The 18,431-nt window shown below is 46.3% G+C and overlaps 1 protein-coding gene across 3 annotated transcripts in view; it reads left to right on the forward strand.

Moving 5' to 3' along the window:
* The first annotated feature begins 10,313 nt into the window (after positions 1-10,313).
* The window catches only part of CCDC68 (coiled-coil domain containing 68), a 90,771-nt gene continuing 82,653 nt past the window's right edge, over positions 10,314-18,431 (forward strand). For 2 of the 3 annotated variants that reach the window (XR_011029825.1, XM_068271865.1), the window contains exon 1: positions 10,314-10,635. The gene's annotated coding sequence lies outside the window, so the exon portion shown is untranslated. Of the gene's footprint in view, positions 10,640-18,431 lie in introns of all 3 variants that reach the window. The other variant, XR_011029826.1, reaches the window with a different exon arrangement.

The raw sequence follows: 18,431 nt of genomic DNA on the forward strand, positions 1-18,431 counted from the left end.
CCTCCCCAAGTGCTCTGTGCTGTAGTGATGCTGGAGAAGTCTGCAGAGCCAGTTCTGCTCCATCAGAGGACAGAGTGAGTGTAATAAGCTGAGGCTGGGAGCACACTTGTCTGTCGGTTTTCTGTATGCGTTTTCTTCACATCATGTGTGTCTGTATGTGTGAAAACATGCACGTTTTATCACAGAAGCTAATGTAATTGATAGAGAAAATACCTGCAGTGCTTCATTGCTGTCTGTTTTTATCTGCATGGGGAAAACACATTAAAGTGTGCACTAGAATTTGATTTTATAGATGACAATCTGGCTTCAAACTAAAAAGGGGGATCCACCTAGTTTTGCCCCTGTTGAGTCAGAGCTGACTTTCTCTATAAGGCCAGGTGCACACATGGCAGAAACGCTTGCGGAGCAGGAAACGCTGCGTTTTATGCAGCAATGTTAGTCTATGGAACACAGAAGGACCAGCATTGCACCTGCGATTTACAATAAGCGGTCTGCAGTCACTGGTAGTGTTGCATAATATGCAGGCTGGCTGCCAAAACGCACATAGTGAAAGTCTATAGTAACGCATAAGCATTTTTTTTGTGTTTTTTAATGCGTTTTTTCATTAAAAAGTAAAGATCTCTGATGTTTTTCCTCTTCCTGTTGTCTTCCTAATGATTGTAAATTAGAAAGGTTTGCACACCTAGTGCATAATATGCACAAAAGATAAGAACAATCATGAACTGAGCAACGTGGGTGCTGGGCTGGTAAACCGGACCACAGTCCTACAAGAACCTCAAAAATATAATAAAATACCCGCACACCAAGCTTTTGAGTAAGCAATTATTTGTATTATGAAAAAAGGGATATCACAAATCACATAAATGGTAGCAATCAACAAACATCATGGGCTAACATCATGAGCTAAAAATGTACATTGGACAATACAACATCAGTGAATAACATTAACAGGTTCACATGGATATTTTGGCTGGATAAGAGGAAGTCCATACACTCTGCCAATGCATGAGTGTTTTGTGCAAAAATGAGCAACTAAGCATAGCCAAAAATACAGATTGTGAAGACAAATGAACCTCTGAGCAGATAGTTCCAGAGTCCCTGACAGCGCTGTTTCGGAGTACCTTTTTCAAAGGGCACTGGAGGATCCTTTCAGGCTGCTGCAAAGGTCTGAAATGAACACAAAGTTTTATATACGCTAGATCCCATGCCGGACACCGGGGCCGGCCCCTGGCGCGTCCGACGTCACACGGCATAGTTGCCATCACTTCCGGCGGAGAGGCGTCCAGTAGCATGCCGCCAGCCAAGCGGGGAGGAAAGACCAACCCCAGCATGGCGGCTAAGCATGCGCACACTGGGCGCCAACCGTCGGGTAGTGGTGACAATGAGAGAGGCGGAGCAATAGGCGGAGGAGTCCAGCAGGGGTGTCCAATCACGGTGTCCGGCGGAAGGGATGCAGCAGAACAAAACCTAAAAAGATTAAACATAGAGATAAAACATTAACAGCCAGCAGGTTTAGGATCATAAGGCACCTAAATGCCAAATACGTGCGAAAATTCATATAGGATCCCAAATATAGCAGGGAGAAATAGCACCTATTCACATCATGACAGACTGAGACATGGTAAGCAGAACAGCGCGCAATACAGCAATGTAGGCCATCCTGCTGGAGGTATCTCCTGCAGATCCTTAAAGGGAAACTATGTGGGTCATATCAGAAAAACGTGGGGGACCTAAAGATAGTGGACGAACGCAGCCAAAAACAGGGTGCACTCAACGGCCGCCACTTGTAAGGAGCATAACTTATTATAGCAAGTAAAAAAAGTGAGAACCAGTGCGGCGACAACCATGTGTGCACCCGCCCCCGGCGACGGACGGCCACCACTCCCCCCAATGATGTAATCAACGAATAAAGGGTACCAGACTCACATCCTCATTCATCCCTAGTGGTGTTTTACTCTTGAGTTTATAGATCCAAAAGAGCTCCCTTTGGAGCAATTTGAGCTCAATATCCCCACCCCTGGCCGGTGGCTTCACCAGTTCAACTACTCTATATCTGAGTTGGGAGACATTATGACCTGCCTCCCAGAAATGCTTGGCTACTGGAGAATCTGCATTGCAACAGCGAATGTTACTGCGATGTTCACTAATACGTGTTCTAATGTCTCGGGTGGTCTGGCCTACATATACCTTTCCACACGGACAAATGAGACAATAAACAACACATTTAGAAGAACAATTGGCAAATGTATTCAACAAGATTGGTCTACCACTTTGTGGGTGGGGAAAAGAATTTCCCCGACTCACAAAACCACACTGGGCACAATGGCCACATGGATACATCCCCTGTGGTTTGGGAAGCGACGAAAGCCAATTACCTTCAATTGCAGATGGTTGTTTATTGCTTCTGGCGTGTACAAGCAGATCTCGAAGACTTTTTGAACGACGGAACGCACACACTGGCGGTTTTAGCAAGGAAGTCTGTAGTGTCGAGAAGGAATGAGCGCATGCATGAAACCCTTGGCCGGAGTACCTGATCCAAAAGGATAGGCAGTGGTTGAAAAACCGAGTTAGTGCCCGCCACAATAGGTCTCCCGGGGGGGTTCACCAGTGATTTGTGGATTTTTGGTAAGACATAAAAGAGTGGAATCAGTGGAAAAAGAGTGTGCAGAAAATCAGATAGTTGTTTGGAAATAAGGCCAACCTCAAGTGCCCTGTCGACCAACGCATCAATTTCATCTTTAATTGTGGAAGTTGGATCACCTGGAAGTTTGAAATATACGTTAGTATCCTGGAGTTGTCTTTGGACCTCATATCGATAAGAGGTGGCGTTCATTATGACTATGGCACCTCCCTTGTCAGCCGGCTTGATAACCAACTCGGTATTCTGAGTCAAAGTATCAAGGGCCTGTTGCTCTGGGGCCGTAAGATTACAATGTATCGGGCGGGCAGGCCGGCCGACAAGGGATAGATCTCTCTGAACCAAGTCAACAAATGTCTCGACAGCATGTGCTGTATTTGGAGGAATCTGATCTATTATCTAATCAACCACGTAGGAACCAAAACAGAATTCCAATGGTGCTAACGTATTCTTCCCTTTCTCTACAGGCCCAACGTATTATTAGGAAACATTGGCACATACTCAGTAGTGACCCTACAACTGCTCACGTGTTCCAAGAACCGCCAGTGTGTGCGTTCCGTCGTTCAAAAAGTCTTCGAGATCTGCTTGTACACGCCAGAAGCAATAAACAACCATCTGCAATTGAAGGTAATTGGCTTTCGTCGCTTCCCAAACCACAGGGGATGTATCCATGTGGCCATTGAGCCCAGTGTGGTTTTGTGAGTCGGGAAAATTATTTTCCCCACCCACAAAGTGGTAGACCAATCTTGTTGAATACATTTGCCAATTGTTCTTCTAAATGTGTTGTTTATTGTCTCATTTGTCCGTGTGGAAAGGTATATGTAGGCCAGACCACCCGAGACATTAGAACACGTATTAGTGAACATCGCAGTAACATTCGCTGTTGCAATGCAGATTCTCCAGTAGCCAAGCATTTCTGGGAGGCAGGTCATAATGTCTCCCAACTCAGATATAGAGTAGTTGAACTGGTGAAGCCACCGGCCAGGGGTGGGGATATTGAGCTCAAATTGCTCCAAAGGGAGCTCTTTTGGATCTATAAACTCAAGAGTAAAACACCACTAGGGATGAATGAGGATGTGAGTCTGGTACCCTTTATTCGTTGATTACATCATTGGGGGGAGTGGTGGCCGTCCGTCGCCGGGGGCGGGTGCACACATGGTTGTCGCCGCACTGGTTCTCACTTTTTTTACTTGCTATAATAAGTTATGCTCCTTACAAGTGGCGGCCGTTGAGTGCACCCTGTTTTTGGCTGCGTTCGTCCACTATCTTTAGGTCCCCCACGTTTTTCTGATATGACCCACATAGTTTCCCTTTAAGGATCTGCAGGAGATACCTCCAGCAGGATGGCCTACATTGCTGTATTGCGCGCTGTTCTGCTTACCATGTCTCAGTCTGTCATGATGTGAATAGGTGCTATTTCTCCCTGCTATATTTGGGATCCTATATGAATTTTCGCACGTATTTGGCATTTAGGTGCCTTATGATCCTAAACCTGCTGGCTGTTAATGTTTTATCTCTATGTTTAATCTTTTTAGATCTGTTCTGCTGCATCCCTTCCGCCGGACACCGTGATTGGACACCCCTGCTGGACTCCTCCGCCTATTGCTCCGCCTCTCTCATTGTCACCACTACCCGACGGTTGGCGCCCAGTGTGCGCATGCTTAGCCGCCATGCTGGGGTTGGTCTTTCCTCCCCGCTTGGCTGGCGGCATGCTACTGGACGCCTCTCCGCCGGAAGTGATGGCAACTATGCCGTGTGACGTCGGACGCGCCAGGGGCCGGCCCCGGTGTTCGGCATGGGATCTAGCGTATATAAAACTTTGTGTTCATTTCAGACCTTTGCAGCAGCCTGAAAGGATCCTCCAGTGCCCTTTGAAAAAGGTACTCCGAAACAGCGCTGTCAGGGACTCTGGAACTATCTGCTCAGAGGTTCATTTGTCTTCACAATCTGTATTTTTGGCTATGCTTAGTTGCTCATTTTTTGCACAAAACACTCATGCATTGGCAGAGTGTATGGACTTCCTCTTATCCAGCCAAAATATCCATGTGAACCTGTTAATGTTATTCACTGATGTTGTATTGTCCAATGTACATTTTTAGCTCATGATGTTAGCCCATGATGTTTGTTGATTGCTACCATTTATGTGATTTGTGATATCCCTTTTTTCATAATACAAATAATTGCTTACTCAAAAGCTTGGTGTGCGGGTATTTTATTATATTTTTGAGGTCTTCCTAATGATTTGCATGAATAAAAATAAAAAAAAGCATACAAAATGCATACGCGTTTTACATGACCTAACTGCAAATGCATTGAAATGCACGCAAAACACATACAAAACGCATCTGCGTAAAAAACCCCTGCAAACATACCAAAAACGCAGTAAAAACGCATGACACTAACGCAAACGCACTTGCGGAAAACACCGGATTTTCACGCTATGCTATATGTGAACCCAGCCTTTATCTGCATGGGGAAAACACATTCAAGTGTGAACTGGCCAATCGAATAACATTGGTTCTCAGTTTACCTGTGCAGAAAGTGGGGGGAGGGGGCCCAGTGCTTTTGCAGGGAAGGAGGGGCAGTGATTTTTTTTAGTTATGCCCCTGGACTGCAAAATAACCACAGAGCAGTGGGTTAATGGAATTTTAATTTTATAGGTGACAATCCCGCTTCAAACTAAGAAGGGGGGTCCACCCAGTTTTGCTCCTGTTGAGTCAGAGCTGACTTTTTCTATAATACATTTATAATATGCTTGCTCAATCCCCACACAGCAGACAGAGAATCACTCTATCAGCCTGGCAGTACTCCATAGGCAACACATAACTGACATTAAATATGTTTCCTTTCAAACCTCCAACCCACATTTTGATCTATTGACACTTAGAGAGTCACCAGGGGCTCATAAATTGGTGATTTCTCAGCTGTAAAGTATTTATAGTGGTTACGGAGTACATGATCCGCCATAAATGGAAGCCGCACATAATGGCTGTACTTTATATACTATCAGCTGTCATCAGCGCTGTCTGTGCAGAAAGCTTGCTATAACGGCTGCATGCGATTCAGGAGGCCGGGGATAAATGGAATGGCAGAGAGTGAGAATATTTTACAATAACAGGTATATTTATAGGTATTAGGACAGTAGTTTGTCATTATTACCTTTAAATCATTGATTTGTAAGAATTTCTCGCTGTCAGAATAAATAGAGCAATAGTGTGCCATTTGGGAAGTAGAGATGTCGCGAACCTCCGATTTTCGGTTCGCAAACTGTCACTGAAGGTTCGGTTCGTGCGAACTTTCGCGAACCGCAATAGACTTCAATGGGAAGGTGAACTTAAACATTTTCAAAAATTTCTGCTGACTAGAAAAATGATAAAAAAAAATGTTTTAAGGAGTCTAATACCTGGAGGAAGATATGGTTGAGTGGAATATACATCAAAAGTCCCAGAAAAAAATCTGAATTTAACACAAAGCAGTGTTTTAAGGTCAGCAATCTCATTGAATGTTCAATTGCAGGCCTACACTTCTTTATGACATCAGGAATCCTCCCCCTCTCCCTCCTCCCTCACTTCCTCCCATCTTCCAGGGAATTGTAGTATTTCAATAGCCAGCTTACATACCGTGGCTGGGAATTGAACCCAGGTCTCAGTGTGCAGTAGGTAACTAATTTAACCACTATACCACCAACTACACTACATGCTGAAGCAAGCCTAGCATGTACCATTATGATAAATTCAAGAGCAAAATTAGCTTGCTTAATCCACTGAATTGTACTATATCAAAAGCCAGCTTACATACCGTGGCTGGGAATTGAACCCAGGCTGGGCTGGGAATTGAACCCAGGTCTCAGTGTGCAGTAGGTAACTCATTTAACCACTATACCACCAACAACACTACATGCTGAAGCCATCCTAGCATGTACCATTATGATCAATCCAAGAGCTGGCTTCAGCATGTAGTGTTGTTGGTGGTATAGTGGTTAAATGAGTTACCTACCGCACACTGAGACCTGGGTTCAATTCCCAGCCACGGTATGCAAGCTGGCTTTTGATATAGTACAATTCCATGGATTAAGCAAGCTAATTTTTCTCCTGGATTGATCATAATGGTACATGCTAGGCTGGCTTTAGCATGTAGTGTCAGAGAATCGGCTCTTCTGAATCGGCTCCCATTAAAGAGCCGGCTCTTACGGCTCTGAATCGGCTCTTCATTAAATATCACTAAACACCACTCAGAATCGGAGTAAAAGCCCCGCCCCCGTCTCCAGACTGCTTCTCTGACTGGTGCAATCCCTCCTGCTACTGCTCTGATCCGTCCCATACACTCCCACAAGCTGCAAGAGGAGGACTACATCTCCCAGCATGCCTCAGCGCCCAGCAAATCAGAACTGTGTGGGGCAGCTGAGGCATCGGCTCTTTCAAAACTGAGAACCGGCTCTTGTCGTTCGCAGCAAAGAGCCGGCTCTTAGAGCCGGCTCGTTCGCAAACGACCCATCACTAGCACAGAGCTTGCCTGCTGTGAATCTGTGTGTGCTAGAGCAGTATTTGACCAAATTGGACGAATACTGCCACCGGGAGCCCGCAATGGAACACGGGGACCATAAGAGGAGCTAGAAGGCTTACCTCTCCTTAGGTAAGTATCTGGCTGATTTTTTTCTTATTGACCCCCATTGATTTTAACTGGTTTACATGGCTAAGCGCTCTCCCTTCCCTATTATCACAGTACTTATGGTCGTCACCCTGGTAAAGGGATTGATTTTAGTGAATAGTTTAGTGTTATTTTATTTGAGTTGAATAAAGAAACACATCTATCATAATGTTTGCCCATCACTAATCAAACACCTGATCTGCAGGCTTGTTCAGGGTCTATGGCTAAATGTATTGAAGTCAGCAGAGGATCTGCAGGACTGCCATGCAATTTGCATTGTTTAAAGCAAAACATAAAGCAGAACTGAATATTAAAAAAAAAAAACAGTGTTTCACTTACCTGGGGCTTCTGCCAGCCCCTTGCAGCCTTCCTGTCCCACGCCGGTCCTCCACAATCATCTGTTCTTCCGCCGCCAGCTAATTTCATTACCATAAACGCGGCAAGTGCGCCTGCACGCCGCCGGCCATGCGTATATTTCTTTGCATTCCCGCCCCTGAATCAGGATTGCAAAAAAAATATACGTGTGGCTCGGGGCGGCCAGGCGCAGTTGCCGTCGGCTGACAAGTTGACAGTAACAAAACTAGCTGGTGGCGGGAGAACGGAGGATCATGGACGACCGGCGTGGGACAGCAAGGCTGCAAGGGGCTGGCAGAAGCCCCAGGTAAGGGAAACACTATTTTTTTTTTTAATATTCAGTTCCGCTTTAAAGCCAGCATTTATACTTACCTGGGGATACCTCCAGCCTCGCGCGGACCGTAGGCTCCCTCGCCACTCCAATCGTGAACCGGTCTCTTTCTTCAGTTGGCTCAGTCGTGTTGCCGCACACTCACTCCCATCGCTCTCATCGCAGTGCACAATGGGGGCATGCGCGGCTGAGCTTTGCATGCCCAGCACAACACGACTGAGTTGACTAAAGAATGAGACAGGGCCGGCCAGCGAACGATCGGAGTGGCCCGGGAGGATGGCGAGAGAGGCAATGGACCACGCGGGGCTGGCGGAAGCCCCGGGTAAGTATAAATGCTGGCTTTAAGTTTATCTCAGCTACACTGTAAAAGGAAATAAGTATAGCAGTCTCCATATCCCTCCTACTTCAGGTGTCCTTTAAGGGCTTATTCACACTGTGAGCTTGATTCACTAAACCGTGATAACCCATATCACGGCCACACTAGCGTTTTTAAGCGTTATTTTACTTCTCGATTGCGCACGAAAACACTAGCGGGTGCCGTGATATGAGTTATTATTAGTGAATCAAGCCCAATGAGCGCTTTTCATTTTTTAAAAGCTCTGGCGATTTTTAAAAGCGCTTGAGCAATGTTTCTCAACGTAAGTATTCTCATATGAGCAATGAGCTTTCTTTCCAATCGCAAACGCAGCTCCAGCAACATTTCCTGAGCGTTTGCGCTTCAATACAAAGTATAGAAAAATCACAAAGCGCTTGAAAAAGCGATTTGAAAAGCGATTTGGTGAGCGCTTTTAAAAATAAAGGTTCTTTTCCGTTAGCCGGGCGCATCCTGTAGGTGGCGACAAATCTCCACCAGAGTTACATCTTTCCCTACTATCCATGGCGGCCTGGAGGGGGAATAGTAATTAGCGCCACCTGCCGGATGCGCCCGGCTAACGGATAAGTACCAAAATAAATACATTGAAATTATTCAGTTCCAGGTCAAAGAGTTGACTTCCTGTCTGTCGTCAGGCACAAAAAAAAAATGGCCAAACAAAAGTGCTTAACAACGCAAATCGCTCTGAAAGCGCAGGGAAAAGTGCTTACAAAAGCGCTCAGCTTTTTGCGATTGTGATTTGGCGATTGTGCTGGCGATTTATAATGTGAACTAGGCCTTAGTATTGCTTTTCTCCCTGGATGTACAGTAGAACATGTATTATAAAAATAAGGTAAAAAGAAAAAAGATAAAAGCAGTTTAGGTTCAACAGGAATATTTTACATTTCACTTTTGAGTTGTGTGCAATGAGGCATTTTGTTAATGCTAAATTATTTGCACCTCATTGACGATACTGAGTTGATGCAGGATTATGTAAATTATGCATGCAAAGTCATATATCTTGATAATGTACCAGATTCCACACCTAGCATCCAAAGCCACTCACACGCTCAACAAAAGTCTTTTACTATAAACAACTTTACTATAAACGTTTAAAAAAGTTGGAAAGACACGTCTTGGCGGGCACACAACTATTATACACACAGAATGACTTGACGGACAACTTGAGGAACAACTACAAATTTACATATTGTTACTCAACTGGTGAATAGAGATGTCGGCGAACATCTCACCCTGTACTACTTCCAGGTCGCTATGACCCGGAGTAGTACGCCTGCGCTGGCCCGGCGGTGCGGGTCCTAGATCGCGCTCCTGTTGCTGGGCACTTTCTGCGCATGTGCGTGACGCCACGAGTGACGTCACGCTCATGCGCAGAGAGTGCCCGGCAACAGGCGCGCGATCAAAGACGCACACCGCTGGGCTAGCGCATAGTGACCCGGAAGTAGTACAGTGCCCATAGACATTCGCCCGTGAACGGTTCGGGCCATCTCTACTGGTGAATGACTAATATGTTCTAGTTAGTAATGGAAGTCATTGAAAAGTCAAAGCAGACTTCTGTACACATTGCCATGTTGGACACAACTTCCCTCAGTTGTTCACATTAATTCAATCCAACAGTTGGATTGACTTGAGTTGCCTCTTATCAGTGATAACACCATGACAAAAGTTGTCCCACTTCTTCAAGTTGTTTGATAATTGTGCATTAGAAAGACTTTTGTTGAGCGTGTGTATGAGCCTTATTGCAGAATGTGTCCATACTTTCCCACAGTAATTTTACACATCCGTTGCATTCCTGTCTGCTGTGTCACAGTGTAACATTGTTTAATATGGTAATGTCTACCTTATCTAGTTTACAGCGCTGCATAATATGTTTAATTATAATCACATCTCTAGTAGTAGTGAGGCTCTCTACACACACCTGCCCTCCTCCTCCTGCAGCTCAGCTCCTACTAGCCACACCTGCCGGGGAGAGGCAGGGGCCGCCTGTGTCAGTCAGCTCGCTGTGCTATATCAGTGACAGCACACTGATGTCACCCTGAGTCAGAGAAAGGTTCTCTTGTATACTGTACACCAGCACACCGTATACCTGACCGATACTGGAAGACACAGGAGAAGAGGAAGAGAGACTGAACTTTGCTCGGATCTGCTGGCTGTACCTGCCCGGGGGGAGGCTGCTGTACCTGCCAGGGGGAGGCTGCTGTACCTGTGCTGATCACTCCTCATACACCTGGATGCAGCACAGGGACATGAAGGGATCTGTCCTGGGGAGATGATGATGCCGGGCTGTGACAGGTAGGTAAGATCACACCTCAATCTATCATGTGATACCTGATAAGAGACAAGCTATGACTCTACTACTCCTGCAGGACTACAAGTTCCAGGATGTCAGGGCTGGATGGCTGTTCTCACACTTCAGCAGCAGCAGCTGCAGAACCACAACTTTGACATCATTAAATATAACCTGACGTGAGAGGGATATGGAGGCTGCCATATTGATTTCCTGTTAAACTATACCAGTTGCCTGGCAGCCCTGCTAAGCCTCTGCTTCTAATACTTTTAGCTATAGACCCTGAACAAGCATGTGTTTTTTTTTTTAATCTCTATACGACCGTGGCACGCCAATTGGCACGAATGAGGTGCCTCCCCCAGGAGCGCCTAACGCCGCTTGGCGTCAAGTCCTGGGGGCGTGTTTTGTATGAGATCGCGTGCGCATCTCCGCTTGTATGACAGAGATCAGTCTCCCAGTGGCGATCACCGCTAGGAGACCATTAGACGGCGAAACTGCTGTCTATTTACAATGTACAGCGCTGTGTTCTAAGGCAACGCTGTCACTCGGCTGTTCCCTTGGGAGGCACAGGAATGATCGGTTGTCATAGGCTGATGCCTAAGACAGCCGATCGCGGTGTTTGGCTAGCGGGGGAGGGAGGGCTGGGGGAAAAAAAAGGTGACATTTATTATAAAGAAAAACTAATAAAAACAAACAAACAAACAACCCAGCAGCGATCAGAGCCCACCAACAGAAAGCTCTGTTGGTGGGCAGAAAAGGGGCGGAGGGGGGTCCCTTGTGTGCTGAGTTGTATGCATGCAGCGAGCCCTTAGCTGCAGTGGCCTAAATTGTAAAAATAGTTTGGTCACTAGAGGGTAGAGATGTGAGCGAACAGTTCGCCCACGAATCTCTATGTGGCCGTACTACTTCCAGGTCGCTCTGACACGTAGTAGTATGGCTGCGCTGGGCCGGCAGTGCGCGTCTTTGATCGCGCGCCTGTTGCCGGGCACTCTCATGACGTCACGCACATGTGCAGAAAGTGCCCCGGCAACAGGCGTGCGATCAAGGATGATCTACCGGCCCAGCAGAGCCGTACTACTACGGGTCATAGCGACCCGGAAGTAGTAAAGGGTGAGGGGTTCGCCGGCGAACGTTTCGGGAACCGTTCACCGACATCTCTACTGGGGGGTGGCGGTGTAAGCCTATGGTCCTGAAGAGGTTAAGCATGCAGGTCAGATGGTTTTGACGGAAGCCTGACTAAGATTATCCACATGCTTGTCTCAGGTGTGCGATCCAGATCCTACTGCAGCCAAATACTGTAGATCAGCAGGACTGCCAGGCAACTGATATTGTTTAAAAGGAAATAAATATGGCAGCATCCACATATCTCATGCTTCAGGTTCCCTTTAAAGGAAGCCTGAGCTGAGAGGTATATGAAGAAAGCCATTGCTGACTGCTATTCAAAGTGAAAGTCACAGGCCCGTTGCACACTTGCACGCTGCGTGGCACTGAGGTACGCTTCCCTGTCGTAAGAGCCATGTAAGTCTATGGAGACTTGCATAGTTCACACGGTGTGACGTGCTGTGCGCTGGAAGTATCCAAATCACTGCAATGCTGACGCAATGGCTGCAGCACGTTACTGCACGATCTGTGCTTACCAAATGGATTATGCAGCAATGCAAGTCAATAGGCAACGCAGCAATCGAGCACGACGAGAGCGCGGTGTGATGTGGCACACATGCTCGGGCCGTCAGGAATCTCAGCGACGTACTTCCTGCCCAGCACTTTGCCGCATATCATCCTGTCACTGCACGCATGTCTCAGTTGTGAAACCGGCCTAAAGGTGCCCACTAACAGTACAATTTTTAGCAATCAGAATTTCAATTAGTCATTACAGTATTGTATGAAAGAGTAGTTGGTGGGCCAAATCGATCCTGAATGATCACATTATTAATCGTTTCCTTATAGAGCTGATCTATTAGCATGGCTGATTTTTTTTTTTTCCATAAATATGATCACAACTGGTTTCGATATTAGGAATAGTTTGGATTCTTTAATGCTGTGGATCAAATTAATTACACTCTTTTCTTTCAATCTGATGATCCTGTTGAAAATACATAATTCTAAAAATAAAATAAATAAAATAAATAAATAAACCAAATATCTCACTAAACTTAACTCCCCTGGTGGTATGATTATTTCCGGATTTTAGGGTCTTTGTAAAAGGTTGCAGACCCTAAAATCAGGAAAAAAAATCATTCCCAGCACTCACCTCCCTGGGCTCCAGCGCTGCAATTTTACCTCCATCCTCCGGGTGGTGCTGTAACTCTTTGGTGAGATCAATGACTGCAATCTCACCAATGTGATTGAGACTGAGCCTCCGAGGACAGGAAGGAGAACGGCTACCGACGTCTGGATCCCCCAGGAGGTGAGTAATATACCTTACTACTACCAATACTCTGCATAGAGCTCCCGGGGGCTAGCCCGGGTACTCGCCTCAGTAGAGGGAAGCATCTAATGCAGAGGGTTCTCCGGTTCTTCACGTTCCAGCAGTGCATCCCCCGAAAAACAAACCCTTGTCGACGACGTGCGCAGGAGCATGGATCCAATTGGGGCTTGGCTTTTTCCGTCAAGCGGGCCCATGCAGGGCCGGTTTAAGCAACAATGGGGCCCCAGGGCAAAATAAACCTGGGGGGCCCCCCCAACATATACCCGGAACAAAAATCGGCATTAGGGGACCTTTTTTGCAGCTGGTATAGTCAGGGTATGAAGTCCCAATCGGTCAGAGCTCCACATTCTGGCTATCCCAGCCTGCATGGGGGACAAGGGGTTAAAAAGTTTCAGGAGGGGCGACCCCACATAATTTTTTTTTTTTTTAAATTCCCACACTCTAAACATAAAAAAAAAAATTTGGGGAAATAGGAAAAAATGCCAGGGATCTTCATACAGCCATATTGCGGCTGTATAGCGATCCCTGGCCAAAGCGCTGCGGCTGCGTATAGACCCCCTGGAAACCCCGTCAGGAAATTTATTGCGCTTTCGTTTGAAGCATGTAAAATTACTACTAATTAAAATTAAACTACTAGGTTTGCTACTAAAAGTTACATTTACCGCATTTAAAACTATACTTTTTTCCTTCTAAACTTTAAAATCGATTTTCTCAAAAACTATAAGGTCTTTTTGAAAAATTGTTTTTTCCTCTTATTCCTAATGATCTCCTTAAAGAGACTCCGTAACAAAAATTGCATCCTGTTTTTTATCATCCTACAAGTTCCAAAAGCTATTCTAATGTGTTCTGGCTTACTGCAGCACGTTCTACTATCACCATCTCTGTAATAAATCAACTTATCTCTCTCTTGTCAGACTTGTCAGCCTGTGTCTGGAAGGCTGCCAAGTTCTTCAGTGTTGTGGTTCTGTGATGCATCTCCCCCCTGCAGGCCCTCTCTGCACACTGCCTGTGTATTATTTAGAGTAGGGCAGCTTCTCTCTTCTCTCTTATCTTTTACAAGCTGGATAAATCCTCCTCTGAGCTGGCTGGGCTTTCACATACAGAGGAATTACATACATGCAGAGCTGTCTGCACTCTGCAGGAAGAAACAGCCTGACACTTCAGTGGAAGATAGCTGCAGGGGGAAAGAAACACACAAATGATCTCTTGAGATTCAAAAGGATGGCTGTATACAGCCTGCTTGTGTATGGATGTATTTTCTATGTGTGGACATACTGTACATCAACCTACTTCCTGTTTTGTTGGCCATTTTGTTTGTTTATAAACAAACTTTTTAAAACTGTTTTTAACCACTTTTAATGCGGCGAGGAGCGGCGAAATTGTGACAGAGGGTAATAGGAGATGTCCCCTAACACACTGGTATGTTTACTTTTGTGCGATTTTAACAATACAGATTCTCTTTAACATATCCTGCTTAATTTAGGGTTTCTAGCAGTTAAGGTGGATTTGCTATTAACCATTAATGTCGGCAGGTTTTTAAATGTTTTTTTTTTTCCTTTGAAACTTTAAAATCGATTTTCTCAAAAACTATAAGGCCGATTTGAAAATTTTTTTTTCCTCTTGTAGCCACTGGGGGCCCCTACAAGCTCTGGGGCCCTGGGGCAGCTGCCTCCTTTGCCTTAATGGTAGCGCCGGCCCTGGGCCCATGCTAATGTGCAGGTGCAATGTGACCACATACCCGCGAGCTTTGGGGGTCTCAGCGCGGGGAGTAACTAGGGAAGAGCAGCCCCTGTGACTGCAGAGGGCCCAGAGGTGTGTGGGGTGGGGCCCAACTACTAACCTTCCCTTTCTCTCATACTCCAGATCAGGTGTTTTTGTGGACATGTTATGGGTTTGCAGATCCTGATGGCCACACTTGTTTTGTGAGCTTTGTCAGATGGGACCCCAGACTGTGAGGGTCACAGAGGCAAAGCAAGGGTTGTGAATATTATGGGGCCCAATCAAAGTTTTGCTGGAGGGCCCGATGGTTTGTAGTTATGCCCCTGGTCTCAGAGTTGGAGCAGCCTGGTGGAGGAGGCCAGGAGAAGCCTCTGGAGGATTCAGATGCTTCCCTTTCCCGAGACATCATACTTTTTGACAATAGATTGTTCCGAACGGTATCCTGATTGCAAGGACATGTCTAATCTCCGTACACAGGAGTACAGTGGTGTCCGATTTGTCATTCATGGAACATTTCAGTGGGTTTTCTCCTCCTGTGTCAGTATATCAATTGGTCATACTGACATCCACATGGCTAGACATGACCAATCAGTGCTTACCGGGCTGTCCAATCAGTCCATGACCAATAAACTGATTGTGTTTCTGATTGGTCGGCAGAAGAATATTTTTCCGTAAATGTATTTTGTGTGTCAAATTGAAGTGGAACTTTACTTAACTAAAAGCCTCTATAAGCTGCTTATTTTTATTAATTTATTTTTTCCAATGCGTGCCACTCCTCTGATAAAGTTTAGTGCCAGGCCTAGACAATGGCTGGGATCGGTCCATCTGTAATCTAGCGGTGAGATCTGTACTGAAGGTTACATTCTATAACAATTGGCTAAAGATGCATACACACATCCAATTTTAATATGAATAACTAGCCAACCCGCGTCGTAGCATACGCCCTATCTATCTATCTAATAGAGTACGTGCCTCAACCTTGAAGCAAGAAGAAGTAGGCTTTCCATGAGAAAATGTATGCGTGCTCAAACACCAAGTTTAACCCTAGCAAGTCTGGCTTTGCAAATCCGGCCTAATTGGCTATTCATGAGGCAATGCTCATGCAAATATGCATTTGCTTTCGCATGCCAAACTATGCAGAGTCAAAAAACCAATACTGCAAAGTGCTCTCTCGTTGCCTGGGAACCACAGCGGCACCCCGGAGTGGGAGGCTGGGTGGCGCAGCTGCCGCCCCCCCCCCAAGCGTGGCCAGCGCTGGGGAGAGCCGTCCGCACCCACCTCCTAATATTAAAAACAGCCACTTACCTTAACGTCCATTGGGTTCTGCTACATGCGCATTAATTTTCTCATGGAAAGCATTTTGTGCAGTTTGTATCCTTTGGAGGCAGGTGGTGGATGGCTTGCTCCGGTGGTGTGAACCCTGGAGTGAGTGCGCCTGTCCTCCCCCCGCCTCTGGAGTGCTGTATGTGAGCCAGCCCTGAGCTCTAAAGCTCGGGGTGACCCATGCTTCTCTCCTTTCTCATGTGGTGCCCCCAAATTAATGCGCATGTAGCAGAACGCAATGGACGTTAAGGTAAGTGCCTGTTTTTAATATTGGGAGGTGGGTGCAGACGGCTCTCCCCGGCGCTGGCCAAACTTGGGGGGGGGGTCGTCCACGCCACCCAGCCTCCCCCTCCGGGGTGCCTCTGTGGTTTCCAGGCAGTGAGAGAGCCTGGGACCCTGCGGTCCCCCCAGTTGTATAAAAAGGGGGCATTGGGAATCCTCCCCGTGGCGCTCCTGGAGGCCTGGAGCACACCAAAAACTGCTAGCAGATCCGCAAAATGCTAGCAGATTTTGAAACGCTTTTTCTTATTTTTCTGTAGCATTTCACCTAGCATTTTGCGGTTTTGTAAAGCGTTTTTGGTGTAGTAGATTTCATATATTGTTACAGTAAAGCTGTTACTGAACAGCTTCTGTAACAAAAACGCCTGCAAAACCGCTCTGAACTGCCGTTTTTCAGAGCGGTTTGCGTTTTTCCTATACTTAACATTGAGGCAGAAACGCATCCGAAATCCAAAAAAAGCCTCATCTCGGGAGTATGCGTTTCAGCAAAACGCCTCCCGCTCTGGTGTGCACCAGCCCATTGAAATACATTACCCAAGCGTATCCGCAGCCGCAAGTGGATCGCAAAACGCTGCCGAACCGCTCTGGTGTGCACTAAGCCGGATAGTGCTAATGTAGCATGTAGTAGGGTGACTGCTTTGTGGTATTGGTTTGTGCATGCATTTGCATGAGCATTGCCTCATGAATATCCAATTAGGCCAGATTTGCAATGTCAGACTTGCTAGGGTAAGGCCTCTTTTCCATGGACTGTGAATAGGCAGTGAAATGGCTCTCAAACTCTCACAACTGCTCACTGCTGCCTGGTAACTGCTTGCTGCTGCCTGGTAACTGCTTGCTGCTGCCTGGTAACTGCTTGCTGCTGCCTGGTAACTGCTTGCTGCTGCCTGGTAACTGCTTGCTGCTGCCTGGTAACTGCTTGCTGCTGCCTGGTAACTGCTTGCTGCTGCCTGGTAACTGCTTGCTGCTGCCTGGTAACTGCTTGCTGCTGCCTGGTAACTGCTTGCTGCTGCCTGGTAACTGCTTGCTGCTGCCTGGTAACTGCTTGCTGCTGCCTGGTAACTGCTTGCTGCTGCCTGGTATCTGCTCGCTGCTGCCTGGTAACTGCTCGCTGCTGCCTGGTAACTGCTTGCTGCTGCCTGGTATATGCTCACTGCTGACTGATAACTGCTTGCTCCTGCCTGGTAACTGCTTGTTGCTGCCTGGTATCTGCTCACTGCTGTCTGGTAACTGCTTGCTGAGCACACAGCTCAACAGTCCGTGGAAAAGAGGCCTTTAACTTGGTGTTTGATCACGCATAAATTTTCTCATGCAAAGTACTTCTTCTTCTTGTTTGAAGGTTGAGGCACTTAGGGTGCGTACAGACATGCGACTATAGTCGTTTAAAACGATCGTTACCGACGGCATTGCCCGACGATCGTTCGTAAAAAGTGCACGAACGATCATTAAAACGACCGACCAACGAGATATGTCGTTGGTAAAGAACGATCCATTCTGCCAGATCTTTTCCAACGACCATCGTTCAAAAAGTAATGTCTGTACAACGATCGGTCGTTGATCGTTCGTTCTCAAAGCTTTGCACATGCTCAAACAGTTCTTTTTGACACTTGTGTTTGAAATCAGTTTATAAATCATGTTGCGCACGCAACGCTCGTTCCAAGATCGTTCGTACACGAACGATGTTCAAAGTAGCCTTTCTTCAAACGATCATCGTCCGATACCTCCTTTAACATCGTTCGTCGTTCACAACGAACGATCGTTATCGTATGTCTGTACGTACCCTTAGTCTATTATATATATAGATAGATATGCTTGAACAGAGATGCCAGAATGGAATAAAAATGTTTAAACAAGTAAAACACCGCCTGTTTCAACAAAGATACTGTTTATTTAAGTACTCCACCATGCAGCGCATTTCGCAGGTTGTATCCCACTTCATCAGGCAATCAAAGGAGTAAAAACTCGTATAAGTCTGGGTCCAAGCCAAACGCCTCTCTCATATTGCCAAGTCCACCCCTGGTGGAGGGGTGTTACCCCTTGTTTTCTATCTACATA

The sequence above is a fragment of the Hyperolius riggenbachi genome, chromosome 1 (genome assembly GCF_040937935.1).
Source record: "Hyperolius riggenbachi isolate aHypRig1 chromosome 1, aHypRig1.pri, whole genome shotgun sequence".
In the NCBI taxonomy this organism is placed as follows: domain Eukaryota; kingdom Metazoa; phylum Chordata; class Amphibia; order Anura; family Hyperoliidae; genus Hyperolius; species Hyperolius riggenbachi.